At 37.5% G+C, this 18,843-nt stretch overlaps 1 protein-coding gene across 1 annotated transcript in view; it reads right to left on the reverse strand.

The window, feature by feature from the left end:
* Positions 1-18,843, reverse strand: part of LOC107670519 (noelin-2-like) — a 66,295-nt gene that overhangs the window by 27,004 nt on the left and 20,448 nt on the right. The window lies entirely within an intron of this gene.

Consider the following 18,843-nt stretch of genomic DNA (forward strand, 5'->3'; position numbering starts at 1 on the left):
CTGGTGCTTGGCACTAACCAGAGCTGACTGCAGTCCATCAGCAGCCCAGCCATGCAGGCCACTCTCGCTCTCTCCCATCATCCCCAGCCTGAAGCCACATAAGTCACATAATTAAACAGATGAGCAGGGCCGTGCAGAGACCTTTGGAGGGGCAGGTGCTCAAAGTATAAAAGGGGCACATGGGGCACGGCTTTTAGGGCTGTGCTCCTTGCTGAGACATGTATCGAAACGGATGCTTCTGTATTGATAGCAGCAAATGCCGTGACAGTTTTGAAAAAGAAACACAGAACAGAAAAGACCATTTTAAGTTTAAAAGTTAAATAAATAGTTCTTTGCACCTCTTAATCACTCTGAAAATAGAAACGGAATTAAATTAGGCCTATTATTATTATTGAGTTTACAGGGTATGGTGGTTTTGCTGTTGTAAACAGTACTGTTGTTGAGGAGAAGTGAATATCTGGATGCAGTGTATGTTTAATTCATACTCAAAGCCGGAGGTCACTCTCGTGCAGAAAGCTCAAAACAGACTCATAGAAGGAATGACTTATGATGTGCAGGAAACCGTAATATGGACAAAAGCATCCGGCTATCTTAGCTGAGCTGAATAAAAAGCAGAAAGAAAACATGAAGTCAATAAACACACGATTGTGAAAATATACGGTTTATGTGTGTTTTTCAAGTTATCTCCAGGTAATAAATAAACTTTATGAATAATGCAGTACTGATTGACATATAATTTAGTAGCCTATAGAAACTATAAATTCCCTGCCTTATTCTGTGATAAAAATGGGGAAAAGGTGCTCTTAGTAGCTTTTATAAACCATCATAAAATTGTCATTAGGAAAATATTGAACAAAAATATTATAGCCCCTTGCTGCAGCTAACCTTACTTCCACAGGCTACAAACAGCAATATAAACAACAGCTGTGCAAGCTCTTTTCACGCAGTTCTTGTATAATAATAATAATTTAATAATATAAGTTTACAAGCACACCGCTCCGCTGAGAACTCCACTTACCAGCAGCCGCGGACGTTATGAAGGCATCCTAGTAGTGCACTACATTAAAGTGTCTGAACTTGAGGGATAGTCCCTGATGAGATCGTCAGGTGAAAGGTCATCATCATGTGGATAATTTTATTTACGACTAAATTATTATTCATTAATTTTACTAATAGTTAGATTGGGCAGGCCTTCACAAAATGGCGTTTAATTACAAAAAAAATTTAAATAAAATTGCCTTGACAAAAGGGCACTTTGGGCATCAAGGGGAAAAGGGGCAGGTGCTCAAGCACCCATCGCACCCCCTCTGCACGTGCCTGCAGATGAGCCACGTGGGGGCTGTTTAACCTTGAGCAATGGACTGTTGGAGAACAGTGTCATTCAAGCCTTAAGTAGTACTAAGTATGTACAATGTCACAGTTCCTCACTCTTTACTTTTCCTCACTCTTCAAAACAACCTGTTCTATTATAATACCTAAATGTTGGTAAATAGCTTGTTTTATCTTCACTAGTTATTTACCTCAGGTGTTTTCTCACAGATATGTTGAGAGTGACTGAGATTTGCAGCAGAATAACAACAATCACTGAAAAGTGACAGCTGCCTGAGACGCTGTGTGGTCTCGACTCACCTGATGCAGCTGTACGTTTGAGTTAAACCAGCTCAACACTGCCATCATGTGTTTGTATGTGAGTGTTGCAACTACTGTAAAATTTTGAAGGTACTATTTTGAAGCCTATTGAAGGTACTATGTGTCATTTTTTTCAGTGCAAAAATACTTCTTTTTGAGTTTGGCATGGCACTGCCTGGCAGGCAGGAGTATTTGGCAAACCTGACATTTTATACAGCAGAGCATAGATACACATGTATCTTATGCACTCTGTGGACTTTACAGTATTAACTAGTCACAGCCTGCTGGCTGCCAGGCTTTGAGAGCAATCTGTTTTGTTTGTTTTTGTGTCACATCAATAGGAATCCAAAGGTTACACTGAACAGCATGACCTGATTTCTCAGTAATATAAACCACACTAAGATGGATTGTCAATGGGAAACCACCATTTAGAGATAATAAAATTATCAACGATTATTTTTTTCCCTAGCAACAAGCCACTTGTAAACATGTACCCAAAAATGAAAATTGTCATCATTTACTTAGATTGTTTTTTTTTTTTGTACGACTATCTATCTTCTGTAGAACACAAAATATGTTTGGCAGAATGACCATATAATGAAAATGAATGGATGTCTCAAAGTTTTAAAAATGACCAGAGGCACTGTACAAGTAGCCCCCACAATAACCTTGTATGAGGAAAAGACTGAAATGTAAATTTTTATATGCTACAATCAACAGTTGCCATTTCGCAATAACGTAATTTACACATCAGGTTTAGAGACATTTGAACATGCATAGAATTTTCATCTTTACCATACGCTAGCGTATACAGCATATGTATAACTATAACTGGTAGAGCATAGTGCTAGCAATGCCAAGGTCATGGGTTTCATACTCACAGAAAACTCATACTGATAAAATGTAGAGCCTAAATGCACTAAGTTGCTTTAGATAAAAGCAGCTGCCAAATGCATGCATGTAAAAATCAGTAAAATTGATCTGCAACTGTCACGACACAAATCTAACACCTCACCCACAGCTTTCACAAGCTAGCCTACTTGCAAAGAGAGAGCAAGCAACACTGATTCATTTAAATGACCCCAAAAACAATGTTTCTCTGTGTAGGTTTTTTTTTTTTTAAGTAGGTCAAATCATTTTCACCCACCTGAGTACACTAACCTCACAAACTGAAGGTTTTCACCAAAACTACATTAGCCTTCTTTATGAGTGAAAACACATTTTTTAAACACACTTTAAGACAGAGATGCTGACAGTTCATCTGAGGTTATTTAGATATGGAAATACACTGAGTATCCAAATACTGTCAGATGTACTTAGCACTTGTTGTATTCTCCAGTGCAACAGTATATTACTCTGGGCCTGCGTTTGATAGCCTCATAAAATGTATCAGCGTGAGAATTGATTTTGGAAACAGAGGACAAACAACCTTCTCATTGTTCTAATCATTAAAGTAAACACGGAACTGTCCTTCTCAGTATGAGGTCGTTTGTGGTAATGAGGTTTTGCATTAACACGTAGCTTGTTCCGTGCTAATGCCCACTAGAGGATGCTGTTGTTCAATAGATGGCCGTAGGCCCCATCTCTCCTGTGAATGAACAGGTAGAATCAGCAAGGAGACAACATGCTTTTTGTTCTGACCAGTAAGGATCATGACTTCATCTAAATGAGATCAGATTGAGACTCGACATGGTTACGTTCACACAGCAGCAGAATATGGTTATCAGTTTTGTTTAGAGTGCAGTTAGTGCTAAATGCGATGTCTGCATTCTTTAAATGTGTTGCGGTCACAACCGAAATGTGAGAGAGAGTTTGATATGTGGTGAATGAATGGAACCAGTAAATTTTAATTTGTGGCTGAATTATTCCTTTAATAATCCCCTAAAACAGAATCAGGAGAATATATTATAATAACATTTTAGCTATAGAAAGTTTGCATCAAAATACACGGCTACTTTTAAATGTGGCAAAATATGCTTTTAGTAACCAGGTTTTTTTTAGTTAGGGGATATACTAGCAGGGCCATGCTAACCAGCCAAACTTTATCCCCTCGGTTTATGCAGACATTATTCAATCCACTCCTGTTTAAACTCTGACTATGTGAACCATACAGCCGTGCATTTTGTGCTGCAGTCACAAGCTGCAAGTTTCTTGCCTTCTTGCCCCGCAGGCCTTTCAGTCTGCTATTTCTGTCCACAGCGCTCACATCCTCATTAATGATCTTACTCATATTCTCACACTCACATACACACACGTCGCAAGAATGCATTCACACAAGCAGACATGCACAGCACACATATACACACACATACATGTTCAAATGCAGGCTGCCGTGTTTATCGAGCACTCAGTGCTAAACATTCATTTAAAATCTGATTGTGGTGCTTGCCTTTAGGGTTTCTGGTTTAAAGGGCATTTTTAATGCGTTCACAATTTAAATTAACTTCAGCTGCAGAGCGCAGTGCTTCTGGCTACCTGCAGGTGGCAGTGAAGATATAGAGTTTCACAAATGTCCTCAGAACCTCTCCAAGGACACCGATTTACTATTCAAGAACCTGTACCATAATAAATGTGTCTGCTCGGCATGTCCAAGACCACAGTCACTGTCTTGTAAATGCTTTCCTACACCTGCACATGCACAAAGAATTCAGCCAACAACACATCAAATATTCACCACTCTCAGTTTGCAAACACAACAAACTACATAAGGCATTGTTTTACACATCAACAAGCACTGAACCTTTTTAAAGGGATAGTTCAACAAAACATGAATATTCGTCATCATTGACATCATTGAAGTCAGTAAAACCTGTTTAACAGTCTTCATGAGGGTGAGTAAATACTAACATGATTTTTATTTTAGAGTGAACTTCCCCTAATCATAGTAGATTCCTCTTCACACAATCACAGTCGTAATGCATCTATATGCAGCTCAGGTCTGAACCGCAGCTGTTGCTTACAGATCAGTACGGATAGTAAATGCTTTGAGCGTGTGGGATTTTACAACAGAGATTCCCGAGAGCGTGTGCTGTACAGCTGCAGCTCGAGAGACCACTGCGTACATAACATGCAATGTCCATCTCACTTTCCCTCTGCCAGCACTTAACTACTACCAAATCCCGCTAAATAATGCAGCCCGTCACTGCCAGCCCTGGATCCTGCAGCGTCACAGCACCATGAACAGGTCAACTCCCATTAGGCTATGTGTTCTGAGAAATATTATCGCTGTGATGTAGGCCTGTTACGCATTTATCCATGTGCTACAAACAGACATTGACAGTGCTGAATGAGGGATGACTGAGGCCACCGGCTGGTTAAACGTGTCTTCCCATTTTATGCCAATGTTACCTTTCCAATGATAAATATGTCTAAAATGGCAGCATTATTGAACTGGTGCTCAGCAGGGAACAGGATGTTCTGTGAGATGAAGCACTTTGGTTGCAGAAGAGGTTTTGAGAGCTGATGCTGTAGGGATGCCGGTGTGTAATTTCCTTCTATGAGTGATGGGTGTGAGTAGAAGCTTAAAGCTAAAGTGTGTCATTTTTTTGATGTTAAAATACTTTCTCCTATCACAGGTTAATGTACAGAGTTAACTATAAGTATTTCAGTTTCAGCTTGTTTTTTTTTAATACATTGATTGTAGGCCTATTTGTTATATTTTGATATATGTAGTACATAATGGCCAGATTCCATCAATGTCAAAGTTTTCATTGTCACTGTGTTAATTTTAAGGACCACAATGGAAAGCCAATACAGTAATTATTTTCAACTGATAAAAATTCTATATAGCAAAAAAAAAACAAAAAAAAAACTATATTTTGTATAGATAACAAAAAACTAAAAAACTAAAATCAGTTGTTTTAAATAATACAAGTGAATTTAGGCATCACAGCATTATAATGTTCATAATGAAGATGGATATTCAATAAAGATTCCATTTACTGTAACTGTTTTTTTTTTTTTACTTGAATTGAGCTTTAGATGACAGCAAATGTAATCTAATAATGTAAAAACAGGGAAATGAGCATGAACTATTAAATACCATATTTTTGCTGATACATCCAACATCCAACCTATACGCTAAATGAAAAAGAACAATAATCTGCAATATTGAAAACTGATATGGTATTGATATATAGTGCATCCATAGCTACTTTGAATATAATATTTAATCTAATTAGTAATAATGTCTTAGATCTAAAATAAAAATTAATTATATCTAAATTAATCTAAAATTAAAATTAATTATGTCTAAAATGATTTCTGTATCATTTGTCTACTGGAAATGCCAGGTCAAGTTGAATGCATTGCATTGTGGGATACAGCACTCCCCGCAGTGTGCTCTGTGGGATACTGCAAATGCAGTAGGTCATTTAAGTATACTATGCATACAGAAAATTAGCATATTTTGCACATTATACATACTGTATATATACAGTATGTACAAAATAATATGATTAGCATGGTAGCATGCTGTTCCAAATGTAGCCAATCATTATTTCTGCAATTTCCCTTGTTGTCACGAGTGGCAGAGAAATTAATTCACCTTTAAGGAATATAAAAACTGCACTGTTATTTATTTAAGATTTTTTTCCAACCTTGCATGCACCAGCTTACACATGCACACAGTGTTTGAACAGGGCAGAACATGACTGCAAATAGAGCCAAGCAGTCTCCTCTCCTCACATCCTTTGCCAATATGGCTCAACGCTGCTGTTGTGAGGGGACACAGAGCCATAGCAATAGCATCCTGGCCTGTTCTATTTATGACCAGTCCCTCTGTATGCCACGATGAGTCAATAGGCACGAAGAGAAAGAGATCTTTAAGCCGGAGCAGTGGTGTACTAGCCGAATGCCTCACTGTCTCTCTAGGTGAGAATAAGACTGCTTTGCCTCCCCATCGAGTTAATGATGCTGTGCACATTCATCTCACAGCCGATTACAATGATCACCGTTTGCATTTTCTATGCCTCAATGACCCAATTATACCCACAGCCACGGAGATTAATTCTGTGAATAACATTCTGTGAACACTGACTCGACACGCTGACCCTTCCTGCTGATCTGAACTAATCAAACATTCGTTCTGTGGTGGAAAATGAAAAAAAAAAATCCCGTCCGTTCTTGTAATTTGACTAATTACTGATAGAAAATTAGGTGTCTTAAGCCTGAGTGAGAGGAAGCTGAGGCCATAAAAAGGCCTGTTAATTGAGGTTACCCCACACGGTTATGCATGTCGTCTAAATGCCTGTCTGCCCGCTTCTGGGTTTGGCCTTGACGCTGTCTTTGAAAATAATTGGCTTTTCAGTTTGAAGCTGAATGAAAGCAACTGCCCATTTGAGCTGGACTTACTCTCTTTAAATGATGCTATATTTTAAAAAGGAAGTAAACCTTTAACCTGTAAATGGTTGAAAGTTAGAATCACTGCATGTTGAGATTTTCCAAGCTAGTCACAGCTCACTGACACATGGTGAGATTGTATTGTGCTGACAGCAGGTTGGTACTTTCGGCACTCCGACTCAAAACCAGGTTTAAAAAATAATCTTTTTGGGGTTCACTTGTGCCTAAATAATCCAGATCTGACACATATTAAGTGGATCCCCTTATATGCTAAAGCTAAAATAAACAATAATGGTGTTAATAACCTGAAACATCCCTGTAGAAACTGTACGGTCATAAGTAGTGATACAGTTCCCTTTCATGGGAACTTCGAACTGCGTCCTCTAGGGGTCGCTATGGGGAACGCCTCGTCGTGACCCGTGTCTGAAGCATACATTGAAAAAACACCAACTCGTTGGCCAGCGACAGCCATGACGTCACTACCGGTGCGACTATAGTATAAATAGGCGCCGGGAGCACACATCATTCTCTTCTTCGTCTTCATTGACTGTTTTGTTTGAAGCGTGCATTTCTGTGGTAAGAGCGATCTCTATTTATCTCATTATGGCGAGCACTAGCAAAGCATTTAAGGATGTGTGCATCCGTGTTCACGTTGTTTAACATCTGATGACACACACGATCTATGCGTTGTTTGTTTTGGCAAAGAGCATGCACGCGATGTCTCCGAGGGGCCAAGGGAAAAAGCTCCGCTCTTGTTTGTCTCTCTTTTCGAGGAAAGAGGGGCAGCCCGTTTTTTGTTAACAATATAGTCTTTATCTTGTCATGGCTCATATGTTCACATTAATGCAATCTGTTTGCTGAGTTGCTCTTAACAGTTATGTACTATTATGTATGTACTATTCCTCTGTATTCAAACTGTGTGACTATAAACCATTAGACCAAGGAAAAAGCACTGGAAAGCTATTACCCATATGTAACAAGTGACACCTGTACTGACAAGATTCTGGAAAAGTATTATGACCCAGTGGGGATTTTAAGTCAATGATTATGCTAAATTTTTTTTCAATTAGTCGGTCGAACTAAGCAAGTGTGCAGCATTAGCCAAGTATTTATTGCTAATGGGACTTAAAAGGTTATTTTCAGTGGCTGTGCTTACATGGAACCTAATAATCAGATTATTAGCGCAGTTCCAATAAAAAAAAAAAAAAAAAGTCAATTGTGAAAGTCAGCTTCTATCATGATAACTCGCTTGAGGGGAGAGTATTTAGCGATACAGAGGAAAATGTATCTATTAAGTTGTGAGTTATCCGGGACACCCCCCAACCCCGGACTGCAACTAAAAATGCTGTATTAAAGGGGTCCTATTATGCTCTTTTACAAAGTCTTGATTTGGTTTTGGGGGTGTACTAGAACAGGCTCTCATACTAGGTTGTTCGAAAAAACCGACATAGTGATAACACTCGTTGCCTTCTCTAGTGCAGCTCAACCAGGTCTCGTCCCATTCGTCAATATTTGTGATATCACAAACCCCGGAAAATATGCGTTGTAGTCCAAACGAGTCATTCGTTGTAGTTTTTGAAAAGTGATTTCTGTTAAATAAAATATTTCCATTTGAATTGGACTTTGAGCTTTGTAACTTCGCAGATCTTTTTTATGCTCAAACAGCAACATTACAGACTAACTAAAGTTGAAAAAGTGAAAAACCATAATAGGACCCCTTTAAGCATGCTAGGCCAGTATTTGGCGATATCACTTTGTATCAAAACACTACGCACCCATGCACATACCTATAGTCTGAACATGTAACATGCAGGTGCATGATGTCACAAATTTTCACAAATTCGCGTTTTTGTAGTTTATACAGAGACGATAACGTATACTTTTCAAAAATTTGCACTTTGTTTCTGTTTTCAGCCTCCCTCCCAAACACTGTTGTTGTGTAAACGAATGGCCAAAACGCATAAAAAAAAAATTCTGTATACATTGTGGAAAAAAAACTGATGATGGAAAACATCTACAAACATTTATGTGATGAACAAATAATTGTGATTATTAGTTTAATGATTATGCAGCATGACTAAAATAGGCCTAAGACTAAAATTCCCAGAATTAACTAAACAAAAAACAGGATAGGTTGACTAAATATGATATAAACTAAAAAGGACATTTGACACGAATGTATACAACAAATAACGCACACTTAAATACGATTATTTAGCGTTCGTATAAACAGTACATTCGGAATGATAAGTTTGGAAATATTTAAAATAAAACAAAAGCTGTCAATGTAAAAACAGCTAGTGATAACGGAGAAGACACCAATATGTGGTTATGTAAAAATGTGGCAATTTATTAAACTGAACTTCATTATGTAACCATTATGTAACTATGAGGTTAAAACATGTGTTCAGTTCAAACATAAACATGTGGATCTATCATCCTTGGTTCAGTAGATCATAAAACAGTACTATCCTCATGGTCATTGTTTACATACCAAGAGCAAACCATTTATTTATTTATTTACTTGAAATATGTTTTTGTGATATTTTATTTGATTAAATTTGTGAAATTTAGGCAATTAATATGGCTGCCGTGAACAAGCAGAGCAAAAGATGGCATGTAACACTGAAGAGACTGAAGAGAATTTCGTTCTGACAAGTGAACTCAATTCTCTACACCTGCTATGTTGGCCTGACCCACCTTCTGACACGGAAACATTCAGTCTCTTACGCCCAATCAAACAACTTGATTTACCCAAGTAGAATGTGTTCCTGAATCAACATCCTTTTTTGCCATGGACCAACATTACTAGCAAACATTCATAGTCCTAACCCTAACATACACCTGAAATAAAAGGGAAATTTTTGGCTGGTAAGGATGAACACTCAAGCTCCTAAATGTGATCCTAAGCCTAACCATAAAATCTGATTGGTTTTTATGGGAATGTTGATCCAAAAACAGCAAACATGTTGACACATTCTACTGGGTAAATCACATTAAACTGGCACCCCCTATTACATTTGCATTTATGTATTAGCAGATGCTTTTCTTACCGAAGCGGCACACAGTTAAATGAACCAGTAGCGTTATTGGCAATTAGCATGACAGGTAACTGAAATTACACAGAGCTTGTAAGCTCTGTTTAAACCTTCAGATGTGTTATCCACAAAGAAGCTGAAATCCACAAAGCCTCAGGATCAGATAGATGGTGTACACAGCAGAAATCCTTGTGCTGAACTTGCTGTGCTAGCCTTCACTGGACCAAAGGGTCCCACTGCTGTAGAAAACCTCCTATATCACTCTGAAAAACATGGACAAGTCTCACAATCCCAACAGCTACCTATATCTCCTACCTTTCTAATCAGTTTCTAGAAGAGGTACAGGCTTATATTCTGGCAACCATTCATTTAATATCCAAAGATCGTCCTCACAACTTGCCATTGAGGCAGCATTGTTTGTTTCCCTTTGAATCTCGTTCCCATCCGTTTATGCCAAGAACTGCACCCAAACAATACCATAGCCAAGAACTACACCAGAATCCCTGATGTGCCCTTCTAAAGCCATCTCATATTTTACGAGCAAGAGGCAGGCACAAAGACTAACAGCATTTTTGGTTACAGTGTCTCAAATAATTAGACCTATGTACAGTGCTGTCTGCATTGGAACATGCTGGGTAGCTGTTTGTGATGCCTGATCAAAAGAAACAAGTATAATACAAAAGTTCCTATCAAGGAAAGTTAGTTCACTCAGCAGCCTCAGACTTTGCAATGCCTCCGGGCAGCTATTTTGGGCATGTAAGATCAACGCCCCAGTTAACATTTCATGGTAGGGTCAATGTAGGCACGATTTGGGCTTGAGGTATGGGCCCCAAATGGCTTTCTCCACAAGTTCCATGTCGGCCCTATATGAATTAGCCCCAGTCAGATTCTATATGAGATTCATATAGGCCAGTTCACATAGGGCCAACGTGGAACTCATGGACAAACATATTTGGGGCTGATACCTCATGTGCCTACATTGGCCCTATAGCATGAAATGCTCTAATCTATTTGAATGGGAAAATTATGAAAGTGCAAAAACTGCAGGTCAAAATCACATTTAAATAATATTCAGTTATTACTGATTTCAAATCAGTAATAAGTCTGACATGAACTGACCCAAAGCATATGCGCATATGCAGTCCTATGTGCAAGTTTTAGGTTTCTGTGGGAACCGGAGTTTCTAACAGCAATGCAGCAATGACTTTACCAATTGGCAATTGGCTCTTTAATTTAGAAGACGGTACTTGCATTACTAGAGCCGCCCTGGAGCCACCATATTATGTGTTGCAGTATTTCCCATTCATACAGTACTTGTCAAAAGTTTGGAAACATTATGATTTTTAAATGAAGTCTCGTATGCTTACCAAGGCTCACCAAGGATCATGTGACACTGAAGACTGGAGTAATGATGCTGAGAATTCAGCTTTGCATTAGGGCTGGACAATAATTCAATATCAATATGTATCGCGATATAATAATATATCGTGATATAAATTTTGGCCATATCGTCCAGCCCTACTTTGCATCATAGGAATGCATTTTAAAATATATTACAATAGAAAACAGTCATTTTAAATTGGTGCCTTGGTGAACATGAGTGACTTTAAAAATCGTAATGTTTCCAAACTTTTGACAATACTGTGGCAATACCAGTGCACTGTCTTGATATTACCTACTAACATCATTAAATGAGTTAAAGGTTGAAAAATAAAACAAAAACAGGATATATAGGCTAAGCTTGCAGGCTAAATGGTTAACGGTTTGCTAAGCAACTTAAAAACGCAAAGGTTGAGAAGTGTTTAATTTCACAATCTACAACTGTGGTTATATACTATTTTATGTAACAGTTTAAAAGACATTCAAGGTCATAAATACAGTTCAGATGACACACATCAAATAATTTTAAGGCTCTAAGTAGAGTATTCATTAAAAGTACTTTTAGCCAGTGGAATTGCTTTGGGGTCCTTTAGGTAGACTCAACTAGAAAGAGTTTTTTTCCCCCCTTTTTTGGCAATTGGCACCTGCACTTCATTAGTTGATCTACCAATGACTACAATTCCACATTCACGTATAAGCATCATCACTTCAGTTTAAAATGTCATTATGACAAATGTATGTATACTTCATGTACATGTATGTATACTGTAAATGTATTGATGCATATACAGTGTATATTACAAATATCATTGGCCTCTTGACAAATTGCTTTTGTTCTTCTTTTGTAAGTCACTTTGGATAAAGTGTCTGCTAAATACATTATTGTAAACAACAATGTAAATGTATACTGTCATGTCAATTAAGCCTCGATGATCAGTAAAGTTGGCATCAAAGAACCCTCATAATACCATAAGACTATTTTGAAGCTTTAGCTGCAGCAGGGTCACAGGTAACAGGTAAACAAAGTGTTCAAATCTTTCTAGCCTACAGTATAGCACAGTAGAAAAAACATGGAAAGATATATTCTGTTTTTGTAAAACGGATAAGTGCATATGATTTTGAAAAATGGGTCAGTGGCCTCTAGCATTCTATAGATGGAAAAAAATGTTTACTCCAGGACATCAAAAATTATGACCTGAAGTGACATTTCAGGAACCAGCCATAAACTGCTACAGTTTTCTGTGGTAAAGATAATAAAATTGCTCGTAATACACTAATTACTAATTAGATTACCACTGATTTAGAGCTAAATGTTGGCGAGAGGCTGGCGCACAAAAAGACCCTACTGGACCCTAGCAGACAAAAGCACACATTCTTTGAGTGCTCATTAAGGCAACGCAAAAGGAATAGATAAATCCCACTAATTAAACCATCGTTGTTTATATGATGCTACTGTGAGAGTGCAAATGGCCATTAAGAGACCAAAAGGTGTTTGGAAGTGAGGGTCAGTGCAGATTCGGAGATTTCAAACTTTCTTCCAGAGATTGCTTCTCCACAGGATATGAATGTGAATGTAGACGGTGTAATTTAATGAGGAGGCTGCTGTAATTACTTGAACAGCTACGGACGTATAAATCACAACACATCCCCAGACCAGCGCCTTAATGGGAAATGTTCTTGAGGAGGAAAAAAGGATTCCACATTTAATGCAGTGTAGAGTAAACTTCTATAATTTCAAAATGAATAATGTGTCCAGAGCCTGTGGTTTCTACACAGATTTGTGTGTTTAGTTTGGCATTTAGAAACGTGTTTATTGCAACACACGGCTTCCTTTCTGAGAATTAATTCCTGTTACATTTAGACTAGCATGTTCTGCCGGACAGAAAATTACAGTGACTAATGAGAACACGAGTGAAATATATTAGCATGCCAGTTTTTCAGTTGTGGGCGTAAAAAAAAGGTGATAAAGCGATCATTTAGATAAGATGAAGTGTAAAAGGCAGGCAAGGATGGTACTAAGTCGAGTGTGTGTCTCCATTCACTCCACTTGTCCTACTAATTCCGCAGCTACTGTAGGACTCTTGTGGTCCATGTCCCACCAGTGGCGTTCAGTAATTGCGTGTACAGCTCATTGATCCGTTTTGTGATTGCACAAACTAAAGAAAGAATGGGAAAGTACAGGGAAAAATAAGCAGGCAAACGAGAGGGCTTTTTAATGTGATGAAGAGGATAGTTCGCATTGTCATCAAAACGTGACATGCAGGAACTTTGTTCGTCCTTTCTTTCTCAATGACCTTGTACATTTGTGCACGTTTGTCACCAGCATAAACCAGTCCTATCCGGCATGAGAACTCATGCTAGTCTAAGCTGGTCTTTTCTGCAGGGTTGTAAGCAGCAATTTCAGATTTCTCAAATGCCAGGCAAATACTCCTGTAGCTTTTCATTCTATTCAGTGTATTAGCAGTGCACTTAGGTGAAGAGCCATGGCCCATAACAATGAGATCCTGGCTTTGCATTCGTAGTATTCGTAGCATGCTATCACATTGCTAATCCATTCAGAATAATGCAGGGAATGTGAAATGAGTCCTCCCTAAAGACAAATTTTCCTTTATTAATATGTAACACTTCATGCCATTTTTCCTCATTAAAAGATGTCTGTTTGCAGACCTTCTCAGAGTGTTGGTAATTTGAAGCGCCATGTAAACTGTAAATGACCACAGTCAAACCTGCATGTGAATCTGTGAGAGGATTAGGAAGTGCATGTATCTGTTAAATGTATTCTACTTTAATACGAAATAAAGCAGAAAATAGTATGGATTTACTAAATATGTTTTTCAACATGTCTGCATGAATTACTTTTCTGTAATGGGATTTTAAAGAGATAGTTCACCAGAAAATGAACAATCTGTTATCATTTACTCCCCTCATGGTGCGCAACAGCGAATGAGACATATCAACATTTCCTCAACAGACAAAGCTAATGTATGGCCTTAGAAGTCTGAATGGATTACTTCTATGATTTTTTTTTGTCATTTCAGTAGCCCCAGTGTCTGTTTATTTGTGTTGAATGGAAAAGAGCACTATAGACATTCTGCGAATATTCTGTGTGTTCCTCAGAAGAGAGGAAGTCGTACAGGTTTGGAATGATATGAGGCTGTATAATTGGCATTTTCAGGTAAACTGTTCCTTTAACAATTACTAAAAACTATTTATAGTCCCCACACGTGAAACTAGCATTTTAAGAGGACAAAGGCAGTAGAAACTTGTACGTCTGACTACATCTTCCTAACGCAGTTTGGGGCAGACACGTTAAAGAAATAAAGACAGACAGAGGATCCGTTCTGTCACTCATTTTTAATAAAGCTTTCCAGAGAGCTCGAGCCCCAACAAAGGTATCAGCCCAACTGCAACCATCGATCCCCGGCAAGCCTAACGAGAAAAATGTGTACGTCAGGCTGCGAGGAGCTCTCTGTCTCTGTTCCTGTCAAACTCCACTTCTCCCTTCTCCTCTCCCACGGCTGCACGAGGCAGATTGCAGGAGAGAGGTGTGGAGAGCGAGAGGAGAATTCTGAAGGCGTCTGAGTGGCCAGGGGGGCCTCCTCCTGCGGCAGACATATTCACCTCCCCCCAAGAGTGCTGACATATCTGTCCTTGCTTGCTACAAGCTCAGAATTAAGATGGCAGCTCATGCACGCTGCATGTGTCAGCGGCTGTTTTGCAAGAATTCTTTTGGGTTTTTCTCGTCCATCATGCAGCGTAATGGCTTGGATGCTGTCATTCCTTAAATCTAATCTCTGCCTTTGTCTCTCTGTGTCAGTATTTTCTCTCCTCCACTGCTCTTCTTGCACCTCTGGATCGTAGTGAAGCCATATCGCTCAAAGAACATGGCAGTCAGCAGGAGACAAAGCCTTGAAGCTCAATCTCAGACAAATGTCACATGCATCACAGTCGCCTCATTTATCAAATCAGAGGATCCCTATCATACTCGATTTCACTCTCTATCCCTCCTCCATGGGCGTTTCCTCTGGGAGGCAAGAGATGTCTCCTTAAAAAATATTACATGCAAAAATAGCTGACCGTACAAATATAAAATTATTACTAAATATAGATGATTAAAAACCGACTAACACTGTCCAACATTAACACCCATATGGGTGAAAGGGAAACCTCCATGACACAATGATGGCTACTTACTCTGTAAATATTGGATAAAGCCCACCTATAAAGTCCACAACTAGCCTAGAAATGAACTTAAATGGAAATGGATGGACTAATTACAAAGTAAACAACTCATCCAACTCAGACATCATCAGTTTCGCTCTTGCTCGAATTGGAATGAACTTGAAATTATGAGGCGGTTGTTAGTGAGCATTTATTTCTCTTAACTTAAAGCTGCATCACCTTAGCTGCAACTTTTATGACACCTGCATGCTTACAGAGGATTAGAAATGAAGGTGACTGATAAAGTAAATAAAAATAGTAGCTAAGTTAAAAAAATATACCTGAAATATTCTTGTTATTGTATTATTGTAGTTATTTTTTAAGCAATATAAAATAAGTAATAATAATAATAAATAAATAAATAATTCAGATTTAAAAATTCCATAAACAATTTGACTATGGTCTAAATAGGTTGTATATTAATATAACAATAAAAAAAACCAAAAAAAGTATATTATATTCTAGAATTAACTGAATGTTGATAGTGTCAGCTGAATACCTTAATTTAAAAAATTACAAGTAATGACTGTAATTCTACTGAATAAAGGTCTCTGCACACTGAGTCCGAATTTTTCGCACGTTGAAAAATAAATACCACCTCACGTTGTGTCAATCACGTTTACACACTGCCTCCGAAACTTTCGTCCATCATAAAAAAAAATTCTGCGTTTTCGCATCTGTAGCGAGCATTTTGATAGGAAAGGATGACGAATACGAAAAAACCCGGAAAAACGCATACGAAAATTTCGGACTCAGTGTGCAAGGACCTTAATAGGAAAAAATATTTGCTAGACTGATTCAACTGTTAGATAAGCACAAGTATAAAGTGATATTCTAATCAACATATTTGAAATTACATAGCAATGGTGAGTCTGTGTAGCCAGTGTGACTAAAGTTGAGTTAATTAAACATTAAGTTCTGAAGTGTGATTTGAAGTTCAAATCTGATGGCAGGGTTCCACATTGTCTCCTTTAATTGTGCACATCTCAGAAATCCCAATGTGTTGAGAGTAGCATTAAACTAAGATAATAAATCATACATGTGTTTTTTGTTTTTCTTTCTTTTTTACAAATCTGTGTAAATTTTTTAAAACTTCCTTATTTTTCAACATGGAAGTAAGGAAAATTTCGGACTCAGTGTGCAAGGACATTAATAGGAAAAAATATTTGCTAGACTGATTCGACTGTTAGATAAGCACAAGTATAAAGTGATATTCTAATCAACATATTTGAAATTACATAGCAATGGTGAGTCTGTGTAGCCAGTGTGACTAAAGTTGAGTTAATTAAACATTAAGTTCTGAAGTGTGATTTGAAGTTCAAATCTGATGGCAGGGTTCCACATTGTCTCCTTTAATTGTGCACATCTCAGAAATCCCAATGTGTTGAGAGTAGCATTAAACTAAGATAATAAATCATACATGTGTTTTTTGTTTTTCTTTCTTTTTTACAAATCTGTGTAAATTTTTTAAAACTTCCTTATTTTTCAACATGGAAGTAAGCTATTTTCTGTGAATGTTCAAGACTCCCCGCTTCATTAGCCACTTCAGGTCACATTTGGACACATTTAAATCTAGCCTGAAGACTCATTTATTCTCTTTAGCCTATGATGTTGCTTGAGAAATTTTGTATTTATTTATTTAGTTGTTTATGGTTTTATCTGCATGTTTTTATTCTTTTATCTTATGAGTTAGATTTTTGCTTTGTGATTTTATATTGCCTAATAATGTTTAAAATTGTACAGCACTTTGGTACAACACTTGTAATTTAACTAGATTTAACTAGAAGAATAACAAAGTGCAGTAAACGGTAAAACTATATGTGCTCCAAAAGAGTGTCTTTATGATTACAATAATTAATTTAAATAATATGATAACAAATACCATTTTGTATTTCAAGCAGCATAACTGACTATTTTTGTACAGCTAAAATAACTCGAAGCGAAATGACACCGGAAGCCTTGCACATTCAAGATACAAATGGCTGTGATGCTCTTACATTAAAAATAAGATACAATAACACTGTTCTGTATCTCAAGCAGACTCCGGCTGAAGGCAGTAGAGATGTTGCACTTGTGGTTCACTATTTAAGAATAAATAGTGTGAATATGAATTATGAATAAAAACAAGTTAGATCTGCTTTGTTATTCTTTGCAGGATGCTTAAACACCCTTTCTGGAGTCTCTTAGTACATTTATACACACTCCATTATAAATAAAAGATATATAGACTTGTTCTGGTCTACAGTATAACGAATGTGTTTTAACAAATCGGTTAAGAGAATGATTTAAATGACTCATTCAAACATAAGTGACGTAAAGATGTGACCCGCAGAAAGGGTCAGTCATCGAATCTGAACAAATCATTTTGGTGAACGAATTCAAACTGATCAGCTTTAAGCCCTAATCATACCCAGATTCCAGCCAAATACAAATACAGAAATGATCATTTTGTCATTGAAACAGAAAGAGTTTGAAACAGATTACACTCCTGGTGTAAGGTAAATCTATGCCTTTTACACGGAAACAAGTCCATCACACACCACTGTAGTTGTTGGTTCCTTCTCAGTACCGTGTTTCTTACAGTTAAAAAGTCACATTCTCATCCTTTTGTTGAGCCATTGTGTTGCATATATTGATTTAATGATATAATTCTAATTAAACTCAAACTGTAAGGAGTGCCAGTGCTATTCAGCAAGAGAAAATCAAAGTGACAGAGTGATAGGGGTCTAATTATTGCTGTTCGTTATAATGATGTTTAAGATAATAACCCCAGAGGCACATTCTTTCCAACTTCTGCCATTATTTCTCTCTCTCTCTCGTTCTTTTCACTCACATTTATTTTTTCTAGAATCCCTTCAGCAGGATTATGGATTCAACACGTCTATACACACTCTTCCTCTGCTCAGCACTGAATTAACTGATTTGTCTTGCATTCCAACATTGTGTGTAAAACAGAACAATATAAAATGTGCAGGAGAGGAGAAGCAGCAGCAGAAATGAGTGCTTGTGTTATGATTTATGGAACAGTTTGCTAAAATGGTTTAACAGACTTCTAAAATATATCAAGGTTAGGCACTTGAACTTTTTATATTATAACTAGATTATTTACACTGGCAAAAAAATCTCCAGCTAAAGTTAGTCTGGTAACACTTTAGAATAATGGTCCGTTGTTAACAAGTAACTATGCAGGAAGTAATAGGTAGTACTACATTAACACTTAACTTAATACTATTAA

This window comes from Sinocyclocheilus anshuiensis, unplaced genomic scaffold, assembly GCF_001515605.1.
Source record: "Sinocyclocheilus anshuiensis isolate Anshui unplaced genomic scaffold, SAMN03320099.WGS_v1.1 scaffold476, whole genome shotgun sequence".
NCBI lineage: Eukaryota > Metazoa > Chordata > Actinopteri > Cypriniformes > Cyprinidae > Sinocyclocheilus > Sinocyclocheilus anshuiensis.